The sequence below is a fragment of the Pristiophorus japonicus genome, chromosome 1 (genome assembly GCF_044704955.1).
Source record: "Pristiophorus japonicus isolate sPriJap1 chromosome 1, sPriJap1.hap1, whole genome shotgun sequence".
NCBI classification, from domain to species: Eukaryota; Metazoa; Chordata; class Chondrichthyes; family Pristiophoridae; genus Pristiophorus; species Pristiophorus japonicus.
The window spans coordinates 195,885,147-195,905,663 of NC_091977.1; positions in this window are offsets into that span (position 1 = coordinate 195,885,147).

Genomic DNA, 20,517 nt, shown 5'->3' on the forward strand with positions numbered 1-20,517 from the left:
GGTCACCCTGAAGCCATGTCTCCGTCATCCCAATTACATCATATCCGTTAACAGCTGTCTGCGCAGTTAATTCGTCCACCTTATTACGAATGTTCCTCACATTGATTCACAGGGCCTTCAGGCTTGTTTTTTTTAACACTCTTTGTCGTTTTAGAATGATGTTGTAATGTGGCCCTTTTTGACTTTTGCCTTTGATTTCTCTGCCCTTTTACTTATCTCCTTTGTACCCTTTTGCTTCTGACCCCACTTTACTTCCCTCTGTCTCTCTGCATAGATTCCCATCCCCCTGCCATATTAGTTTAAACTCTCCCCAACAGCACTAGCAAACAGTAGGACATCGGTTCCGGTCCTGCCCAGGTGCAGACTGTCCGGTTTGTACTGATCCCACCTCCCCCAGAACCGGTTCCAATGTCCCAGGAATTTGAATTCCTCCCTCTTGCACCATTCCTCAAGCCACATATTCATCTTAACTATCCTGCTATTTCTACTGTGACTAGCACGTGGCACTGGTAATCCTGAGATTACTACCTTTGAGGTCCTACTTTTTAATTTAACCTAGCTCCCTAAATTCAGCTTGTAGGACCTCATCCCATTTTTTACATATATCGTTGGTACCTATATGCACTACGACAACTGGCTGTTCCCCCTCCCTCTCCAGAATGCCCTGCAGCCGCTCCGAGACATCCTTCAATGTTTCAAGGATAATGTTTCAAATATCAACTTCTGGGAAAGAAAAAAATACATCTTTCTTTGCAGAGGATTACAGGGAGACAGGTTAAAAAAGCTTAACATTTTCCCACTTACAACAAGCTGATGGAGGAGAGAAAAGGGTGGGAGAAAAAGTAGGAGGAAGAAGGGAAGAACAGGAGGATGTAGAAAGGGAGGTAGGGAGAAGTTAGGGAGAGGAAGGAGGCAGAAGGAGAAGAGATGGAAAGGAGGAGGATGCAAAACAGGGACAGAGGCACTGGGATACAATAATGTAATGGCTATGTTACTTGACTAGTAATCCAGAGAATGTGAGTAAAATTCCACGGCAGTTTGAGAATTTGATTTCAGTTTTCAATAACTGGAAATAAAAAGCCAGTATCAATAAACATAACCATGAAGTTGTCAGATTGCCATAAAAACCCAACTGGTTCACTTCTGCTGTTAAAGGAAAGAAAGCTGCATCCTTACTTACTTTGCCTATATGTGACAACAGTCCCACACCAATGTTGGACTGCCCTCTGAAGTAGCTTAGCATGCCTGTCAGTTGTATCAAATCTAGAAGAAGGCACAGCACCACCCTTTCAGGAGAAACATCTTTACCCAGAGAGTGGTTAGAATGTGGAACTCGCGAACACAGGGAGTGGTTGAGACGAATAGCATTGATGCATTTAAGGGGACGCTAAATAAACACATGAGGGAGAAAGGAATAGAAGGTTATGCTGATATGGCTAGATGACAAGAGTTGGGAGGAGACTCCTGTAGAACATAAATAATGGAATGGACCTGTTGAACCGAAAGGCCTGTTTCTTTGCTGTACACTCGATGTAATACTATGTAATTAGGGATGGGAAATAAATATTGGCCTTGACAGCAACATCCACACCTCGAGAATTAATAAAAAAAGAGCAGGAAAGGCGCAAGGAAGGGACAACAAGAGTGAGGAGGGGTGGAAGAGCGAGGAAGAGGAAAGGCGAAGAAATGAACACTGGAGAGAAGGAGAAGGAAAGGGACAGCGGAGGGTTACACCTAAACGAAATTGAAAATAGGAGAAAGACACATTTAAATACCATGGGGAAGCATAGTGTGAGGAAACAGCTTATTGTCACTTTTGAGTTTGTTGTAATAATAAAAAAGGAAAATATGAATTTAGCACCTGCTCAGTTATTCATTGAGATTATGGGGCTGAAATTACCCCGCTCCCCATCCATGGGGGTAACCTTGCAGGCCCGGGACAGTTATTGCCCGGGGGAAGGTCCCACCCCCAGCGTGCAATTACCCTGTGCACCCTGCAAGCGAGGTGGAGGGCTGTCTCAGCTGCTCTGCGTCATTTCGGGGCGCTCCCGAGGTGCCAGCGAGGCCATGAGGTCAGTGCGGCACTGAATAGGTCAATGCTACGCAAATGCTCTGCGTAGCGCTGACGTGCCACAACGCCCATCCCCTTCAGTTAAAGGGGAGGGCCACTGTGGACTCTGCAAACCCTTTGGTGGCCACCACTAGGCCACCAGAGACAATCTCGACTGGGCTAGTGGCCCGGCACCCAAAAGAGGAGTGCCGGCCCGGGGCGCGGCACTAACTTCATAATCACCCCCAAAATCTCGGGGGCAATTTCACCCCAAGGCGCAACCGCCGCTCTCCCTGGCCGCAAAGGCATTTGCGCCCCGTTAGCGCATATCCCATTCAAAAATGGGAAATACTGCCCCAACCCACCTCCAACACGCCCAGTTCCAGTTTTAATGGAGGTGTTTTGGGGGGCGGGTGACTAACCTGCTCTCCTGAGGCAGGTCCCTAAATTAAATAATTTAATGAGGCTGCATGCCTCAGATTTGAACTGTGTTTTAAATTTAATGGCTGCGGGCCGGGTTTCCCAGAGCTCGACAAACCCAGCAGCTGAATGGAGGCAAGAATGGTCATATCTAACTGATAAGTGCCTTTCCAGCACTGCTTATGTGGCAGGTGGAGCAAGGGTGCTCCCTCTCGGCCAACCAAGCAAACCTGTTTCCCGCTCTATGTGATCGAGCCTCTGCAATCGGACCACCCTCTCCCCACGATAAGATCCCCATAATCTATCCATGACTCCCCCCAATCAACATGATGTGCTCCCGACCCACTATTTCTCCCTCTGTTCCCCAGCAGCTCCGCTGGGCAGGCCACATAGTTCACATGCCAGACACGAGACTCCCAAAGCAAGCGCTCTACTCGGGACTACTTCATGGCAAACGAGCCAAAGGTGAGCAGCGGAAATGTTACAAGGACACCCTCAAAGTCTACCTGACAAAGTGCAACATCCCCACTGACACCTGGGAGTCCCTGGCCAAAGATCGCCCGAAGTGGAGGAAGTGCATCCGGGAGGGCGCTGAGCACCTCGAGTCTCGTTGTCGAGCGCATGCAGAAATCAAGCGCAGGCAGCAGAAAGAGCGTGTGGCAAACCAATCCCACCGACCCCTTCCCTCAACCACTGTCTATCCCACCTGTGACAGAGACATTGGACTGTACAGCCACCTATGAACTCATGTTAAGAGTGGAAGCAAGTCTTCCTCGATTCCAAAGGACTGCTTATGATGATGATGATGATGGTGATGGTGCCACAGGTCTTCCTGCCCAACAGTCAGCCAGCATCTAAATCAGGCCGGTTGCTGGTCAGGAAACAAAGTCCAAAAATTTTAATCAGGTCCTGCCATAACATTTGACCCGTACTTTCAGGTTTCCTGGCCACTATACCTCCCGCCCCACCTCCCCCCAACCCCCCCCACCCCCGTTCTTCTCCTGCCTCCCCATAAATATCAGGGCCATTGTCTCTGGGTGATAATACACATAACCCACGTGGCTCCTTCACTAAGCCGGTAGCATAAAGATTGAGGGTGGTCAAATCCACGGACAGACTATTTGTACAGATAAGCTTAACTGCAGGTCTTCATGTAGTAGCTGTCACAGTTCTCTACTGAGATCATCACAGTATTTGCATGGTCTATGAAGGGGTTAAAAGCCATTAATATTTCTAAACAGTTTGTGGCTAAGCTTAAGTTGAGCGTGGGACCATAATTTCTAACTCTCGAGAAGGGAGTATTTGGCAAATGTCCTAGCATAGACAGAATTACATAGAGATAATGATAAACACCCCAGCTTTATCTGCCTATTAACAGAAGATTTAGTCAAGGACAATTAGGTCTGGGAAGAAGTACTTTCACAGGAATTGCTTAACTGTAGAAAAGTACTGATGTAGCAGATAACTCATCAGATAAAAGGCACACAGGGGAGGTAACGAAGCTTGCTGTCAATATAATTGTATGAACCAATTAATATTTGTAATCATAATAGTTAGGTGAAACTTTGTGATGCGGCAGGGAAACAACAAATGGAAAGCTTCCACGTAGAACTTCATGATTTTGTATGTATTTTGACTGTATTAAAAACAGTAACCCGACGATTGTTCGAAGAGAACGGCTGGTTTGGGTCACCGAGTTACTGAACTCCTGTAGAAGCTGTCTCTCCCTCGATCGAGTACTTTATAATAAATGATTCTTTTCTCCAAAACAGACCTGTGTTGAGTATCTTTGTAATACTCCACAACAATTGGCGCTTCAAGCAGGGTATCTACGGATGAAAGACAGACTGGCGTATTATAGGGCTTCACGAGTGAGTATATTTAAACTATCACTCATAATCCGATGTAAGCTGTTACGAAACGTGTCTGTTGCCCGGGGTACCGGAATCTGTGAAAAGTCTGTTAAGGTGCAAAAGACTTGGGGGTAATTTAAATGTGTTGTATATCCATCACTATATAAGTCAAAGTGAGAAACCAGTAGTGGTTGCAAACTCTAGGTTTAAGGAACCAGATCAGGGAGGCAATCAGTATTGTTAGTCCAGCCGGACGTTAGAGGTGTCCAAGGGCTTGGAAACAGTTCACAGAATCCGGTGAAAGGGTAGACGTGCCCAAACATGAGATTATAGCATATCGATGGGATTGTAGACTCTAGGGAGAGACAATCAGTATCTAAGAATACAGTTTAAAGTGATAGGAAAATATCGGTGGGGCCGTAGACTCTGGGTTTAAGGGAAACCAAGCAGAGGGACGGGTGATATCTGATACAATGAAACCGATTAATAATGACTATGTTAAGTGACGGGTGGGATCCTAAAATAGAGCCAGCCAAACAGAAATTAAGATGGGAGAAAAATAAGAAAACAGCCAAAGCAGGATTAATGGTAATAAGTCAGTGCCTACAATTACGGAGGTTAAGAATAGAAGTGAGTAGTTTGAGAATGACGCCCACCAGATGGTTGGGACAGAGACTGACAAAGAAAAACAAGGGAACCAAAAAAAAAAGAAAAAAATGTGCGGTCTCATTTTTTTTTAAATTCCGACACGCTCACTTACTTGTCAAAAGAAAACACGTAATCATTGATTACATTGGGTTGAAAGACAATAAATTTAGTCTGGGAATTAGATAAAAAAAGGAGAAAGGAGAGTGTAATGCCTTTAAAAAAAGCCTGTGTGGGTTTCTCGAGGCTACGGGCTGGGGGAAGCTACGCCCCCATTTTCCTTTGTGTAAAATCTTATGTTAAATGACGTGAAAACTTTTAGCTCAGTAAAAGAGTTTTAAATAAAAGATTGGCAGTACAGTATTTGAATTTGGATTTTGAGATATTTCAGATGATTCTCCTTAATAAACGTTTTGGTTGTATTGGAAAATCTTGAGTTTGGAAATCTTTTTAATAGAAATAATAAAAGTACAGATCTATGTAACTTTACCTCAACAACTACGTCAGAAGCTGAAGCTTAAAAAGATGTAATTTATGAGGTACTGTATCACAAAATATATCTTGAAGTTACAGAGCAAAAGATTTCTACTTATGCTATTCCTACTTGGGCTGAAGCTTTTTTAATGTTCGGCTTCTAAAACAGAAGTTAGGCATATAATTATAAAACAAGTACTTTGCATTGTGTGATCTGTGAATCACTTAGGTTAAACTATAAGCATAAATGAGAATTCCAATATTTAAAAAACAATATTACCATATTTGACATTTGTAATTCAAAAATAAATACAAATACTACAAAAGGGGGGCAGCAATTAGGATGGGAACAGTAAAGAGTTCATTTTGTTGTAAAGATTTCAAGTACCACTGGTTAAGAAAAGGCACAACAAAATACTGAGATACATTTAAAATTGAGCCTCTTTCGAACTATTTTGGTGTTTGAGATTTTTTTGTGTTGATCTGACAGAGATCTATTGAATGAATGTTTTTCATCAAAAGGACTCGCTAAATAAAATGTTAAATGTGAGTACTAACCAATGATGCCAACCTACAGTTCAAATATATGCAAATTTGTAAAATCTGATCTATTTAAAAAAAGAAATAAAACTAAAAAGTTTGGAAACAATCTAAAAATGCCATTTTCTCTGATGAAAGACAGAAATGCCGTTTGGGGGAGACGAGTTAAGATATGAAAGTAGCCTTGGAAATGATTTGCGAGAACTTGAATTGCGAGCACTTGTATGTTAAGATAGTTTATAAACTATCACTTGTTTTTGAAATACAAGAAACCAGACAATCCTGGCCAGAATTACCACCCATGATATGAATGAGGTTACGCGCCACATCAAATCGAACGACAGGATTAACCCCCTATGAGCTAATGACTGGATGGGTAATGAAGTTACTCGAGGGGATAGTTACAGGAGGGGAAGAATTAGGACCATTGCAAGATAGAATCAGGAAGTATGTGATGGAATTGAGTGAGCAGTTGAAAGGTATGTGACAGAAGGTCCGAGAAAGACAGAGAAAGAGGAAGAAGATGATGGGACAAATACCTCAGCTGTAATTCCCAAGTTGGGGGCTAAGGTAATGGTTAAGGAAGTGGCAAATAAACCAGGATTTGCACATAGGTGGAGCGGACCACATGAAGTGGTAATCAGTGGTGACACATGTGCATGTATAAATATGAAAGGTGGGAGCCGATGGAAACATTGGTCCCAGCTGAACGAATATAAGGTTACGGCTGTGGCGGAACCTAAGATACTCCCGGTAATCCACTCCTTAAGATATGCATTAGAGTATAAGGAGCGGAAGGATGCATTGCTAGATGGACTTTTAGGGGGACTAGGATTAATATTTGCAATACTAGGGGTACTTGCCATAATGAAATGGATCTGGGAAAGGTCACATGTCATTAGCAAGGGTGCAAATGATCCGGTAGAAGTAGAAATGGTAAGAATCTAACTAAAAACCTGGAATATCCAGGATGTGTTTTATCAATAGAATGTATAGAAACGTGATCACCACCGCCCTTATGATTCTACAAGGATCAGCTACAAGGCTGCCCCCAGGAGGGCCAGAAGCATATACCCACACCAGAGGTTTCACCAACTGTGTAAAGCAGCCCCTAGTGGGTGGCATCTGAGTGGCAGGAGCGTTTATCTTGAAGCCACAAGATAAGTGGGTAACAAAATGTTACCTGAATATTGTAAGCCAGGGGAATTAACCTCAGGAAAGCGCGTGGTAAACCTGCAACAGAAGTAATAGTGCATTGTTTGGACCCAGAGAGGGAAACATAGAAACATAGAAAATAGGTGCAGGAGTAGGCCGTTCGAGCCGACACCACCATTCAATAAGATCATGGCTGATGATTCACCTTAGTACCGCTTTCCTGCTGTCTCTCCACACCCCTTGATCCTTTAGTCATAAGGGCCATACCTAACTCCTTCTTGAATATATCTAACGAACTGGCATCAACAACTCTCTGCGGTAGAGAATTCCACAGGTTCACAATTCTCTGAGTGAAGAAGTTTCTCCTCATCTCAGTCCTAAATAGCTTAGCACTTATCCTTAGACTGTGACCCCTGGTTCTGGACTTCTCCAACATTGGGAACATTCTTCCTGCATCTAACCTATCCAGTCCCGTCAGAATTTTATATGTTTCTATGAGATCCCCTCTCATTCTTCTAAACTCCAGTGAATACACGCCCAGTCGATCCAGTCTCTCCTCATATGTCAGTCCTGCTATCCCAGGAATTAGTTTGGTGAATCTTCACTGCACTCCCTCAATAGCAAGAACGTCCTTCCTCAGATTAGGAGACCAAAATTGAACACAATATTCCAGGTGAGGCCTCACCAAGGCCCTGTACAACTGCGGTAAGACCTCCCTGCTCCTATACTCAAATCCCCTAGCTATGAAGGCCAACATACCATTTGCCTTCTTCACTGCCTGCTGTACCTGCATGCCAACTTTCAATGACTGATGTACCATGACACCCAGGTCTCGTTGCACCTCCCCTTTTCCTAATCTGCTGCCATTCAGATAATATTCTGCCTTCATGTTTTTGCCACCAAAGTGGATAACCTCTTTTTTATCCACATTATACTGCATCTGCCATGCATTTGCCCACTCACCTAACCTGTGCAAGTCACCCTGCAGCCTCTTAGCATCCTCCTCACAGCTCACACCGCCACCCAACTTGTTGTCATCTGCAAACTTGGAGATATTACACTCAATTCCTTCATTTAAATCATTGATGTATATTGTAAATAGCTGGGGTCCCAGCACTGAGCCTTGCGGCACCCCACTAGTCACTGCCTGCCATTCTGAAAAGGACCAGTTTATCCCGACTCTCTGCTTCCTGCCTTTATCCACATCAATACATTACCCCCAATACCATGTGCTTTAATTTTGCACACCAATCTCTTGTGTGGGACCTTGTCAAAAGCTTTTTGAAAGAACCCAAATACACCACATCTGTCATATTTGTAACATTCACATAACTGTAACCAATATGTAACAATACTGTACACTGTATACAACTGTGAAATACACACCTTGACCACAGGGGGTGAACTTGTGGGAGACACTCCTTACCTGGTCAGCCAGGTACTTAAAGGGAGGTTCCACGCAGGCTCAGCACTCCTTGGTCCGGGGAATAAAGGTGCAGGTCATGAGTGACCTTGTCTGCAGTATATGCCTCGTGTGAATATGTTCTAGAGTTAAGAACTCTACATCTGGCAACGAGAAACGGGAATCACTGAACCACGAGGATGGCCACCAGTAGCACAGAGGAACATTACTGTGTGGGTGAGGACTGGGACGATTTTGTGAAGAGACTCCAGCAGACCTTTGTCACAAAGGACTGGCTGGGAGTAGAAGCGGCTGACAAGCGGAGGACGCATCTACTGACAAGCTGCGGGACAAAAACATATGCGCTGATGAAAGACCTGCTTGCACCTCTCAAGCCGGCCGACAAGTCCTTTGAAGAGCTCAGCCAACTGATCAGCGAACATCTGAAACCTGCGAGCAGCGTACATATGGCCCGGCACCGGTTCTACATACACCAGCGTCGGGAAGAGCAAAACATCTCAGACTTCGTTGCAGACCTGAGGCGTTTGGCCAGCTTCTGTAAGTTCACAGATGCCTGCAGGGGGGAGATGTTAAGGGATTTTTTTCATTGAGGGCATTAGTCATGCCGGTATTTTCAGGAAGCTTATTGAGGGCAAGGACTTGACTTTGGAAAGGGCAGCTTTGATAGCTCAGACCTTCTTGGCGAGGGAAGAGGAGACCAAGATAATTTACGCAAGCAGCCCTGGTTTTAACGTTGCGATGAACCAGGGAGTTAATGTAGTAAAAGTGATTCAGAACCCCGCAGGCAGGCAAGGGCAATTCGACACCGCCCTGGCAGGCAGGCAAGGGCAATTTGACACTGCCCAGGTAGCAACAGGCTCTAGGGTGGGACAGCAACAGAGACAATGGCAGGAGGATCAGCAGTTCACGCCATCAAGAGGAACAATGCGTCCCGTGATGGGACAATTGACACCCACCACCAGAGTACTTAGAAACAACCAAGGGGACAATCAGAGAGGAATGCCTGGTAACAGCCCCTTTGTGAACAACAATCTCAGCCAATGCTGGAGATACGGGGCAGACATACTGCTAAAAGCTGCAAGTTCCAGCAGTTCACCTGCAGGAATTGTAATGCCACATTTGGCTAGAATGTGCAAAAAGGCTGCAGCGAGGCTAATCTATGAAACAGAGGAATCAGACGAGGGGTCTGCAATGCAGGATGATGCCTGGGGCCAAACCATGGATGCTGAGGTTCAGAGGGTTCATGTGGCTGACGTCTGCAGCTCATACACTAAAACGCCACCCATGATGCTGAAAGTTTTATTGAATGGCATTCCCGGTGCGCATGGAGCTGGATACGGGAGCCAGCCAGTCCCTTATGAGCGTTCAACAATTTGAGAGACTATGGCCACAGAGAGCTAGCAGGCCCAAACTGGAATGCATCGACACACAGCTACGCACGTACACCAAAGAAATCATCCCAGTGCTGGGCAGTGCAAACCTGATGGTAACACACAATGGATCTCAGAACCGCCTGCCACTCTGGATTGTTCCAGGAAATAGCCCCGCGCTTTTGGGAAGGAGCTGGCTATGAGCTGGAAATGGGGAGATGGGCACGCCATTTTGTCTGTGGAGCGAAGTTCATGCTTGCAGGTCCTACAAAAATGCAGGTCACTGTTTCAACCCGGTGTCAGAACGTTCATGGGCACCAAAGTAGTTATACACATCACCCCAGATGCCAGACCAGTGCACCACAAAGCCAGAGCGGTGCCGTATGTGATGCGTGAGAAAATTGAGAGTGAATTGGACAGGCTGCTCAGAGAGGGCATAATTTCGCCCGTTGAATTCAGTGACTGAGCAAGTCCCATCGTTCCTGTCCTTAAAACGGATGGCTCGGTCAGGATCTGTGGCGGCTACAAAGCCACCATCAACCGAGTGTCACTGCAGGACCAATACCCGCTCCCGAGAGCAGAGGACCTCTTTGCCACATTGGCAGGTGGCAAGCTGTTCACTAAGTTGGACCTTATTTCGGCCTACATGACTCAGGAACTGGCTGAAGAATCCAAGCTTCTGACCATCATCACGACACACAAGGGACAACAGGTGTCCGTTTGGCATTCGTTCAGCGGCCGCAATCTTCCAGAGGAACATGGAAAGCTTGCTCAAATCCATTTCCGGCACAATCGTATTCCAAGACGACATCCTAATAATGGGTCGAGACATCGAGGAACACCTCCACAACCTGGAGGAGGTGCTATGCCGATTGGACCGGGTAGGCCTGCGCCTGAAAAAGGCCAAGTGTGTGTTTTTGGCCCCAGAGGTCGAGTTTTTGGGCAGGAGGGTTGCCGCAGACGGGATCCGGCCTACCGAATCCAAAATGGAAACAATCCGTCGTGCGCCCCGGCCTGGCAACACATCGGAGTTGCAATCGTTCCTGGGACTTTTGAACTATTTCGGGAACTTCCTGCCTAACTTAAGCACATTGTTGGAGCTGTTACATGTGGTCTTGCGTAAGGGTTGTGACTGGTTTTGGGGGGACTGTCAGGAACGGGCTTTCAACAGGGCGCGGAACCTGCTTTGTTCTCACAAACTGTTGACTTTGTATGACCCCTGTAAAAAACTAGTTTTAACATGCGATGCATCATCATACGGGGTTGGGTGTGTGTTGCAGCAGGGAAATGACGACGGCCGACTACAACCGGTGGCTTATGCCTCCAGGTCGCTCTCCCAGGCAGAGCGTGGGTACGGCATGGTTGAAAAGGAAGCCCTCGCTTGCGTTTACGGTGTGAAAAAGATGCACAAGTATCTTTTCGGCAGATCGTTCGAGTTAAAAATGGATCACAAGCCGTTAACATCCCTGTTGCCCGACAGCAAGGCTGTCAATGCCAATGCGTCAGCTCGCATACAGCGATGGGCTCTCATGCTGGCTGCGTATGACTACACCATACGGCACCGGCCAGGCACTGAAAATTGCGCTGACGCGCTCAGCAGGCTTCCACTAGCCACCACCGAGGGGGCAGCGGAGCAAAGTGCTGAGATGGTCATGGCCGTTGAGGCTTTTGACACCGCAGGCTCCCCCATCACAGCCCGACAGATCAAACTCTGGACCAACAGGGACCCCCTCCTATCCATGATAAAGAAATGTGTCCTGACTGGGGATTGGGCGCCCGCACACGGGGCATGCCTCGAGGAGGTCAGACCGTTTCAGAGACGGATGGATGAGCTCTCCATCCAAGCCAACTGCCTACTATGGGGCAGCCGGGTGGTTATGCCCCAGAAAGGAAGGGAAGCATTCATCAGGGAACTCCACAGCGAGCATCCTGGCATTGTGCTAATGAATCCATTGCCCGGTCACATGTATGGTGGCCGGGGATTGACTCAGACCTGGAACACTGGGTTTGCAGGTACACGACATGTGCCCAGCTGGGCAATGCCCCCAGGGAGCTCAACCCGTGGCCCTGGCTCACCAGGCCACGGTCACGCACCCGCGTGGACTATGCGGAAAAATTTTCTTGATTGTAGTCGATGCATACTCGAAATAGATCAAGTGCATCATATTAAACTCGTGCACGACATCCATTGCCGTGGAGAGTTTGCACACGGTTTTCGCGACCTATGGCTTGCCGGACATTCTGGTCAGCGACAATGACCCGTGTTTCACCAGCCAAGAATTCCAGGAGTTTATGTCGAGTAATGGCATTAAACACGTCCGGACAGCACCGTTCAAGCCGGCTTCCAATGGCCAGGCAGAACGTGCGGTCTAAGTCATAAAACAAGGCATGCTCCGTATCCAGGGACCCTCTCTTCAGTATCGCCTATCGCGCCTCTTGCTGGCCTATAGGTCCTGCCCGTATTCGCTCACGGGAGTCCCGCCAGCAGAACGCCTCATGAAACGCACGCTCAAAACGCGGCTGTCCCTCATTCACCCAAGCCTGGCAGACATTGTTGAGGGCAAGCGGGAGTCCCAAATCGAGTGCCATGATCGAAACTCAAGGGGGAGGTGTATAGAAATGGATGACCCGGTATTTGTGCTTAACCATGCACTAGGACCCAACTGGCTTGAGGGCACCGTAATTGGTAAAGAGGGAAATAGGGTCATAGTGGTCAGACTAAACAATGGGCAGATATGCCACAAACATCTGGACCAGGTAAAGAAAAGGTTCAGCATGGACACATGAGGAACCTGAAATAGACCATGGGATGTCAACCACACCACTGCCAGTGAACGAGCAACAAGGACAGTCAACAGCATGCACAGTCCCTGCGGCCAGCCCGGACAGGCCGGAACCAACTCAGGCGACAGAGACACATGCCACGGCTCAACCACCAGAGCCACAACTGCAGCACTCCACGAGAGAGCGTCGACCGCCTGAATCTTTGACCCAAAGATATTGGGGGGAGGTGATATCATGTTTGCAACCTTCACATAACTGTAACCGATATGTAACAACACTGTACACTGTATACAACTGTGAAATACACACCTTGACCACAGGGGGTGAACTTGTGGGAGACACTCCTTACCTGGTCAGCCAGGTACTTAAAGGGAGGTTCCACGCAGGCTCAGCACTCCTTGGTCCGGGGAATAAAGGTGCAAGTCATGAGTGACCTTGTCTGCAGTATATGCCTCGTGTGAATATGTTCTAGAGTTGAGAACTCTACATTGGTTCTCCCTTGTCCACTCTACTAGTTACATCCTCAAAAAATTCCAGAAGATTTGTCAAGCAGGATTTCCCTTTCATAAATCCATGCTGACTTGGACCGATCCTGTCACTGCTTTCCAAATGCGCTGCTATTTCATCTTTAATAATTGATTCCAACATTTTCCCCACTACCGATGTCAGGCTAACCAGTCTATAATTCCCCGTTTTCTCTCTCCCTCCTTTTTTAACAAGTGGTGTTACATTAGCTACCCTCCAGTTCATAAGAACTGATCCAGAGTCGATAGACTGTTGGAAAATGATCACCAATGCATCCACTATTTCTAGTGCCACTTCCTTAAGTACCCTGGGATGCAGACTATCAGGCCCTGGGGATTTATCGGTCTTCAATCCCATCAATTTCCCGAACAAAATTTCACACCTAATAAGGATTTCCTTCAGTTCCTCCTTCTCGCTAGATCCTTGGTCCCCTAGTATTTCCGGAAGGTTATTCGTGTCTTCCTTCGTGAAGACAGAACCAAAGTATTTGTTCAATTGGTCTGCCATTTCTCTGTTCCCATTATAAATTCATCTGATTCTGACTGCAAGGGACCTATGTTTGTCTTCACTAATCTCTTTCTCTTCACATATCTATAGAAGCTTTTGCAGTCAGTTTTTATGTTCCCAGCAAGCTTCCTCTCATATTCTATTTTCCCCTCCTAATTAAAAACTTTGTCCTCCTCTGCTTACAGCTGTCCTCGATAAAAGCAATAGAATGGGTCATATGTCAGGAAGAGAAAAAGTGTTCAGGTCCAGCAGTGGGGATTTATTGGCAAAACCTATAGTCATGACCCCAGGACCAACAACACTACCACCAATTACTTGCCCCCTCCTTACTGAAGATCCGCTGGTGGGTTGCTGACGAGATCGGAGGAAATGTTGTTATTTGACAATGTGCAGCATGAAATGTTACCTGTGATCATAAATTTAACAGACCTATACCTGCCAGAAAAGTTTAGCCTCAAGACTAAAGCGTTGTACACACGGTTGCTAGACATAATCCTGAGAAAAGCTAGTGACACATCAGGAGCAAGTGAGTATCACAAGCAGCTGAGACACAAAGGAGGAAGACAGAGGAGATCGAGAGGGAATGATGTATTAACTGGAGTAAGTTCAGGGATCTCTCTAGTAGATGCACTAGATAAACAGGCGATCCAAGCAGGAATAGATAGTTTGAGGGGATTGATGGAGATACGAAAAAGGAAACAGACCGGGATAGGGATAAAATCTTCAGAGTTAGGATCTAAAACATCCAAAATACTGCTAGAGGGTATATCCATATTGGAAGGCCATGCACGAACAATTAACGAGCTAAATAAGCAGGAAAGAGAGGACGATGCCGAGGACAGGAAAAGAGATACATGTCATGCCTATGGGAGATGGATGCTCGGTCAGGTGAGACACAATATGGAACAAATACAAACCAGGTGAGTTACAGATTGGATAACTAGCACCCAGTTGAAAGAAATGGCACAGCTCATTGGGCCATTTGACGCCTGCACCCTGAAAGGAATGACTCGGGTGTATGCGGTTACAGGAGGATGTAAGGGGAAACAAACCCCTATGGTAGGGATAATATTAGTGATCCCCGTAATAAACCAAGGCTCATACCCGTATCCTCAATATGAAGTTGAAAACATAGGGATAATATGAGGGGAAGAGTACATCCGCCATTATCCGATGGACCAGTATGTGATCAAAAAGAATGGAAAGATAAGGGGAATATCTTTATCCAGGTGCCAGAGAGAAGGAAGCCTAACTATATGCCCTCACCCAGTTGGAGACGGGAGCAAAGATAGCTGCGGGTTTGACAATACTACGGAAGGATGTATCATTGGAATAAGCCCTGCCCGAACTGAACCCACACATTACGCCCATCAAGGAAGAGGAGAATATTGTGTGGTAACTAGCCTGGGAACTTACAATTATGGAGGCTTGACTTGTAACATTACAATGCCTAACTTTTGCTTTACTCCCAGAGTGTCGGTGGCAGTGGGAAGAGCATGCATGATGTATATACATGCCATGAAGACAATGGCATTAAATATAAGCGATGAGATTAAGCAAAATATTGATGATTACATGGAAGAGCAAGCACCACCAATCCCCCTGTTACTTGAAGATTTAACTGAGCTCAAAGGACCATTAAGAAACAACATTAAAAGATATTATGAGCGAAAGGTTAAAGGCAAAGAACTGGACAGTGAAATAAAGGATAACCTGAAAAACCCGCCTTGGTACGAGATTATGGAATTGGGGAATGAACATTGAAATACATCTGTGGATAAGGATCCTTTCACATACCCTAGTGGCAGTACAGATAGTAATAGCCTTGAGTTGGTTGATGATGTTATGTAACAAGTGAAAAAGACAGAAGAGGGATACCCAAGCAAAGCTACAAGCTAGAGAACAGGTCAAATTGTCGCAGAATGAATACCTGATATGATTTTTGGGTGTTGTCAACCTATCGCCTGATCACCGAGACCAGTGCGGAGTACACGTGAATCAGACAAGGTGAATAATTGGTCATGTTGGGTTAGATTAACCATATGACCAAAGAGGGGATTGAAGGGGTTAAAAATCATTAGTATTTCTAAAAAGTTTGTGGCTAAGCTTAAGTTGAGCGTGGGACCATAACGTATAATTCTCGAGAAGGGAATATTTGGCAGATGTCTTAGCATAGACAGAATTACATGAGATAACGATAAACATCCCAGCTTTGTCTGTCGATGAACAGAAGATTTAATCAAGGACAAATAGGTCTGGGAAGAAGTATTTTCACAGGAATTGCTTAACCGTAGAAAAATAATGATGTAGCATGTAACTCATCAGTACAACGGGACCTGGGGGTACTTGTGCATGAAACACAAAAGGATAGTATGCAGGTACAGCAAGTGCTCAGGAAGGCCAATGGTATCTTAGTCTTTATTGCAAAGGGGATGGAGTATAAAAACAGGGATGTCTTACTACAGTTATATAAGGTATTGGTGAGGCCACAACTGGAATACTGCGTTCAGTTTTGGTTTCCATATTTAGGAAAGGATATACTTGCTTTGGAGGCAGTTCAGAGAAGGTTCACAAGGTTGATTCCAGGGATGAGGGGTGTTATGTATATAAACCTGTAATTACCATGTCTAACCACCTTATCCCCTGGAGTCACAAAGGATCCCACAATCCCTTGGGAGCACCTGGAAATAAGGAGGCCTCACAGGCTGGAGAAGCACTCTGAGATCCATAATAAAGGACCTTGGTCACACGTACTTTGAGCTTGCAGTATCTAGTCTGACTCCTTATCCAAGACTGGCGACGAGATACAGATGACGAACCCCAACGCAACAATGCAGAGAACTGTGGGCATCCTGGAGAAATTTTCGGATGGAGATGATTGGGAAACCTTCATGGAACGACTTGACCAATACTTCATGGCCAACGAGCTGGAAGGAGAAGGGAACGCTGCCAAACGAAGGGCGATCCTCCTCACTGTTTGCGGGGCACCAACGTATGGCCTCATGAAAAACCTGCTTGCTTCAGCAAAACCCACAGACAAGTCATACGATGAGTTGTGCACACTGGTCCGAGAGCATCTAAACCTGAAGGAAAGCGTTCTGATGGCGAGATATCGGTTCTATATGTACAAGAGGTCTGAAGGCCAGGAAGTGGCGAGCTACGTCGCCGAGCTAAGGCGCCTTGCAGGACATTGCGAATTTGAAGGACACTTGGAGCATATGCTCAGGGACTTCTTTGTACTTGGCATTGGCCATGAAGTAATATTTCGCAAACTTTTGACTGTAGAGACCCCAACCGTGAGTAAAGCAACAGCGATAGTGCAGGCATTTATCTCCAGCAGTGACAATACCAAACAAATTTTCCAGCACACGAGTGCTGCTACAAGTACTGTGAACAAAGTGACGTTGTTTTTGAATCGAAATGTACATGGCAGGACTTACAAGCCTGTAGCTGCACATCCGCAGATGACTGAGTCCGCTATCAAGGGTAGTGAATACAAGGCAATTAACACCTTGATGACGCTGCGGGGGTGTTCATCGATTCCACTCATGCCGTTTCAAAGGATACCTTTGCAAGGGCTGTGGAACAATGGGACACCTCCAACTTATGTGCAGGCAAGCTGCAAACCCTGCTAATCCTGCAAACCACCATGATGAATTAACTGCAAAGGCAGCAATTAATGGATCTGATATAATTGGCATCACGGAGACATGGCTCCAGGGTGACCAAGGCTGGGAACTCAACATCCAGGGGTATTCAACATTCAGGAAGGATAAACAGAAAGGAAATGGAGGTGGGGTAGCGTTACTGGTAAAACAGGAAATTAACGCAATGATAAGGAGAGACATTAGCTTGGATGATGTGGAATCTGTTTGGGTGGAGCTGCGGAATACCAAAGGGCAGAAAACGCTAGTGGGAGTTGTGGAGAGACCACCAAACAGTAGTAGTGAGGTTGGGGACAGCATCAAACAAGAAATTAGGGATGCATGCAATAAAAGTACAGCAGTTATCATGGGCGACTTTAATCTACATATAGATTGGGCGAACCAAACTGGTAGCAATACGGTGGAGGAGGATTTCCTGGAGTGTATTAGGGATGGTTTTCTGGACCAATATGTTGAGAAACCAACTAGAGGGCTGGCCATCCTAGACTGGGTGATGTGTAATAGAAACATAGAAACATAGAAAATAGGTGCAGGGGCAGGCCATTCAGCCCTTCTAGCCTGCACCGCCATTCAATGAGTTCATGGCTGAACATGAAACTTCAGTACCCCCTTCCTGCTTTCTCGCCATACCCCTTGATCCCCCGAGTAGTAAGGACTTCATCTAACTCCCTTTTGAATATATTTAGTGAATTGGCCCCAACCACTTTCTGTGGCAGAGAATTCCACAGGTTCACCACTCTCTGGGTGAAGGAGTCTCTCCTCATCTCGGTCCTAAATGGTTTACCCCTTATCCTTAGACTGTGACCCCTGGTTCTGGACTTCCCCAACATTGGGAACATTCTTCCTGCATCTAACCTGTCTAAACCCGTCAGAATTTTAAACGTTTCTATGAGGTCCCCTCTCATTCTTCTGAACTCCAGTGAATACAAGCCCAGTTGATCCAGTCTTTCTTGATAGGTCAGTCCCACCATCCTGGGAATCAGTCTGGTGAATCTTCGCTGCACTTCCTCAATAGCAAGAATGTCCTTCCTCAAGTTAGGAGACCAAAATTGTACACAATACTCCAGGTGTGGCCTCACCAAGGCCCTGTACAACTGTAGCAACACCTCCCTGCCCCTGTACTCAAAACCCCTTGCTATGAAGGCCAACATGCCATTTGCTTTCTTAACCGCCTGCTGTACCTGCATGCCAACCTTCAATGACTGATATACCATGACACCCAGGTCTCTTTGCACCTTCCCTTTTCCTAATCTGTCACCATTCAGATAATAGTCTGTCTCTCTGTTTTTACCACCAAAGTGGATAACCTCACATTTATCCACATTATACTTCATCTGCCATGCATTTGCCCGCTCACCTAACCTATCCAAGTCACTCTGCAGCCTCATAGCATCCTCCTCGCAGCTCACACTGCCACCCAACTTAGTGTCATCCGCAAATTTGGAGATACTACATTTAATCCCCTCGTCTAAATCATTAATGTACAATGCAAACAGCTGGGGCCCCAGCACAGAACCTTGCGGTACCCCACTAGTCACTGCCTGCCATTCTGAAAAGTACCCATTTACTCCTACTCTTTGCTTCCTGTCTGACAACCAGTTCTCAATCCACGTCAACACACTACCCCCAATCCCATGTGCTTTAACTTTGCACATTAATCTCTTGTGTGGGACCTTGTCGAAAGCCTTCTGAAAGTCCAAATATACCACATCAACTGGTTCTCCCTTGTCCACTTTACTGGAAACATCCTCAAAAAATTCCAGAAGATTTGTCAAGCATGATTTCCCCTTCACAAATCCCTGCTGACTTGGACCTATCATGTCACCATTTTTCAAATGCGCTGCTATGACATTCTTAATAATTGATTCCACCATTTTACCCACTACTGAGGTCAGGCTGACCGGTCTATAATTCCCTGTTTTCTCTCTCCCTCCTTTTTTAAAAAGTGGGGTTACATTGGCTACCCTCCACTCGATAGGAACTGATCCAGAGTCAATGGAATGTTGGAAAATGACTGTCAATGCATCCGCTATTTCCAAAGCCACCTCCTTAAGTACTCTGGGATGCAGTCCATCAGGCCCTGGGGATTTATCGGCCTTCAATCCCATCAATTTCCCCAACACAATTTCCCGACTAATAAAGATTTCCCTCAGTTCCTCCTCCCTACTAGACCTTCTGACCCCTTTTATATCCGGAAGGTTGTTTGTGTCCTCCTTAGTGAATACTGAACCAAAGTACTTGTTCAATTGGTCTGCCATTTCTTTGTTCCCCGTTATGACTTCCCCTGATTCTGACTGCAGGGGACCTACGTTTGTCTTTACTAATCTTTTTCTCTTTACATACCTATAGAAACTTTTGCAATCCGCCTTAATGTTCCCTGCAAGCTTCTTCTCGTACTCCATTTTCCCTGCCCTAATCAAACCCTTTGTCCTTCTCTGCTGAGTTCTAAATTTCTCCCAGTCCCCAGGTTCACTGCTATTTCTGGCCAATTTGTATGCCACTTCCTTGGCTTTAATACTATCCCTGATTTCCCTAGATAGCCACGGTTGAGCCACCTTCCCTTTTTTATTTTTACGCCAGACAGGAATGTACAATTCTTGTAATTCATCCATGCGGTCTCTAAATGTCTGCCATTGCCCATACACAGTCAACCCCTTAAATATCATTCGCCAATCTATCCTAGCCAATTCACGCCTCATACCTTCAAAGTTACCCTTCTTTAAGTTCTGGACCATGGTCTCTGAATTAACTGTATCATTCTCCATCCTAATGCAGAATTCCACCATATTATGGTCACTCTTCCCCAAGGGGCCTCGCACAATGAGATTGCTAATTAGTCCTTTCTCATTGCACAACACCCAGTCTAAGATGGCCTCCCCCCTAGTTGGTTCCTCGACATATTGGTCTAGAAAACCATCCCTTATGCATTCCAGGAAATCCTCCTCCACCGTATTGCTTCCAGTATGGCTAGCCCAATCTATGTGCATATTAAAGTCACCCATTATAACTGCTGCACCTTTATTGCATGCACCCCTAATTTCCTGTTTGATGCCTTCCCCAACATCACTACTACTGTTTGGAGGTCTGTACACAACTCCCACTAACG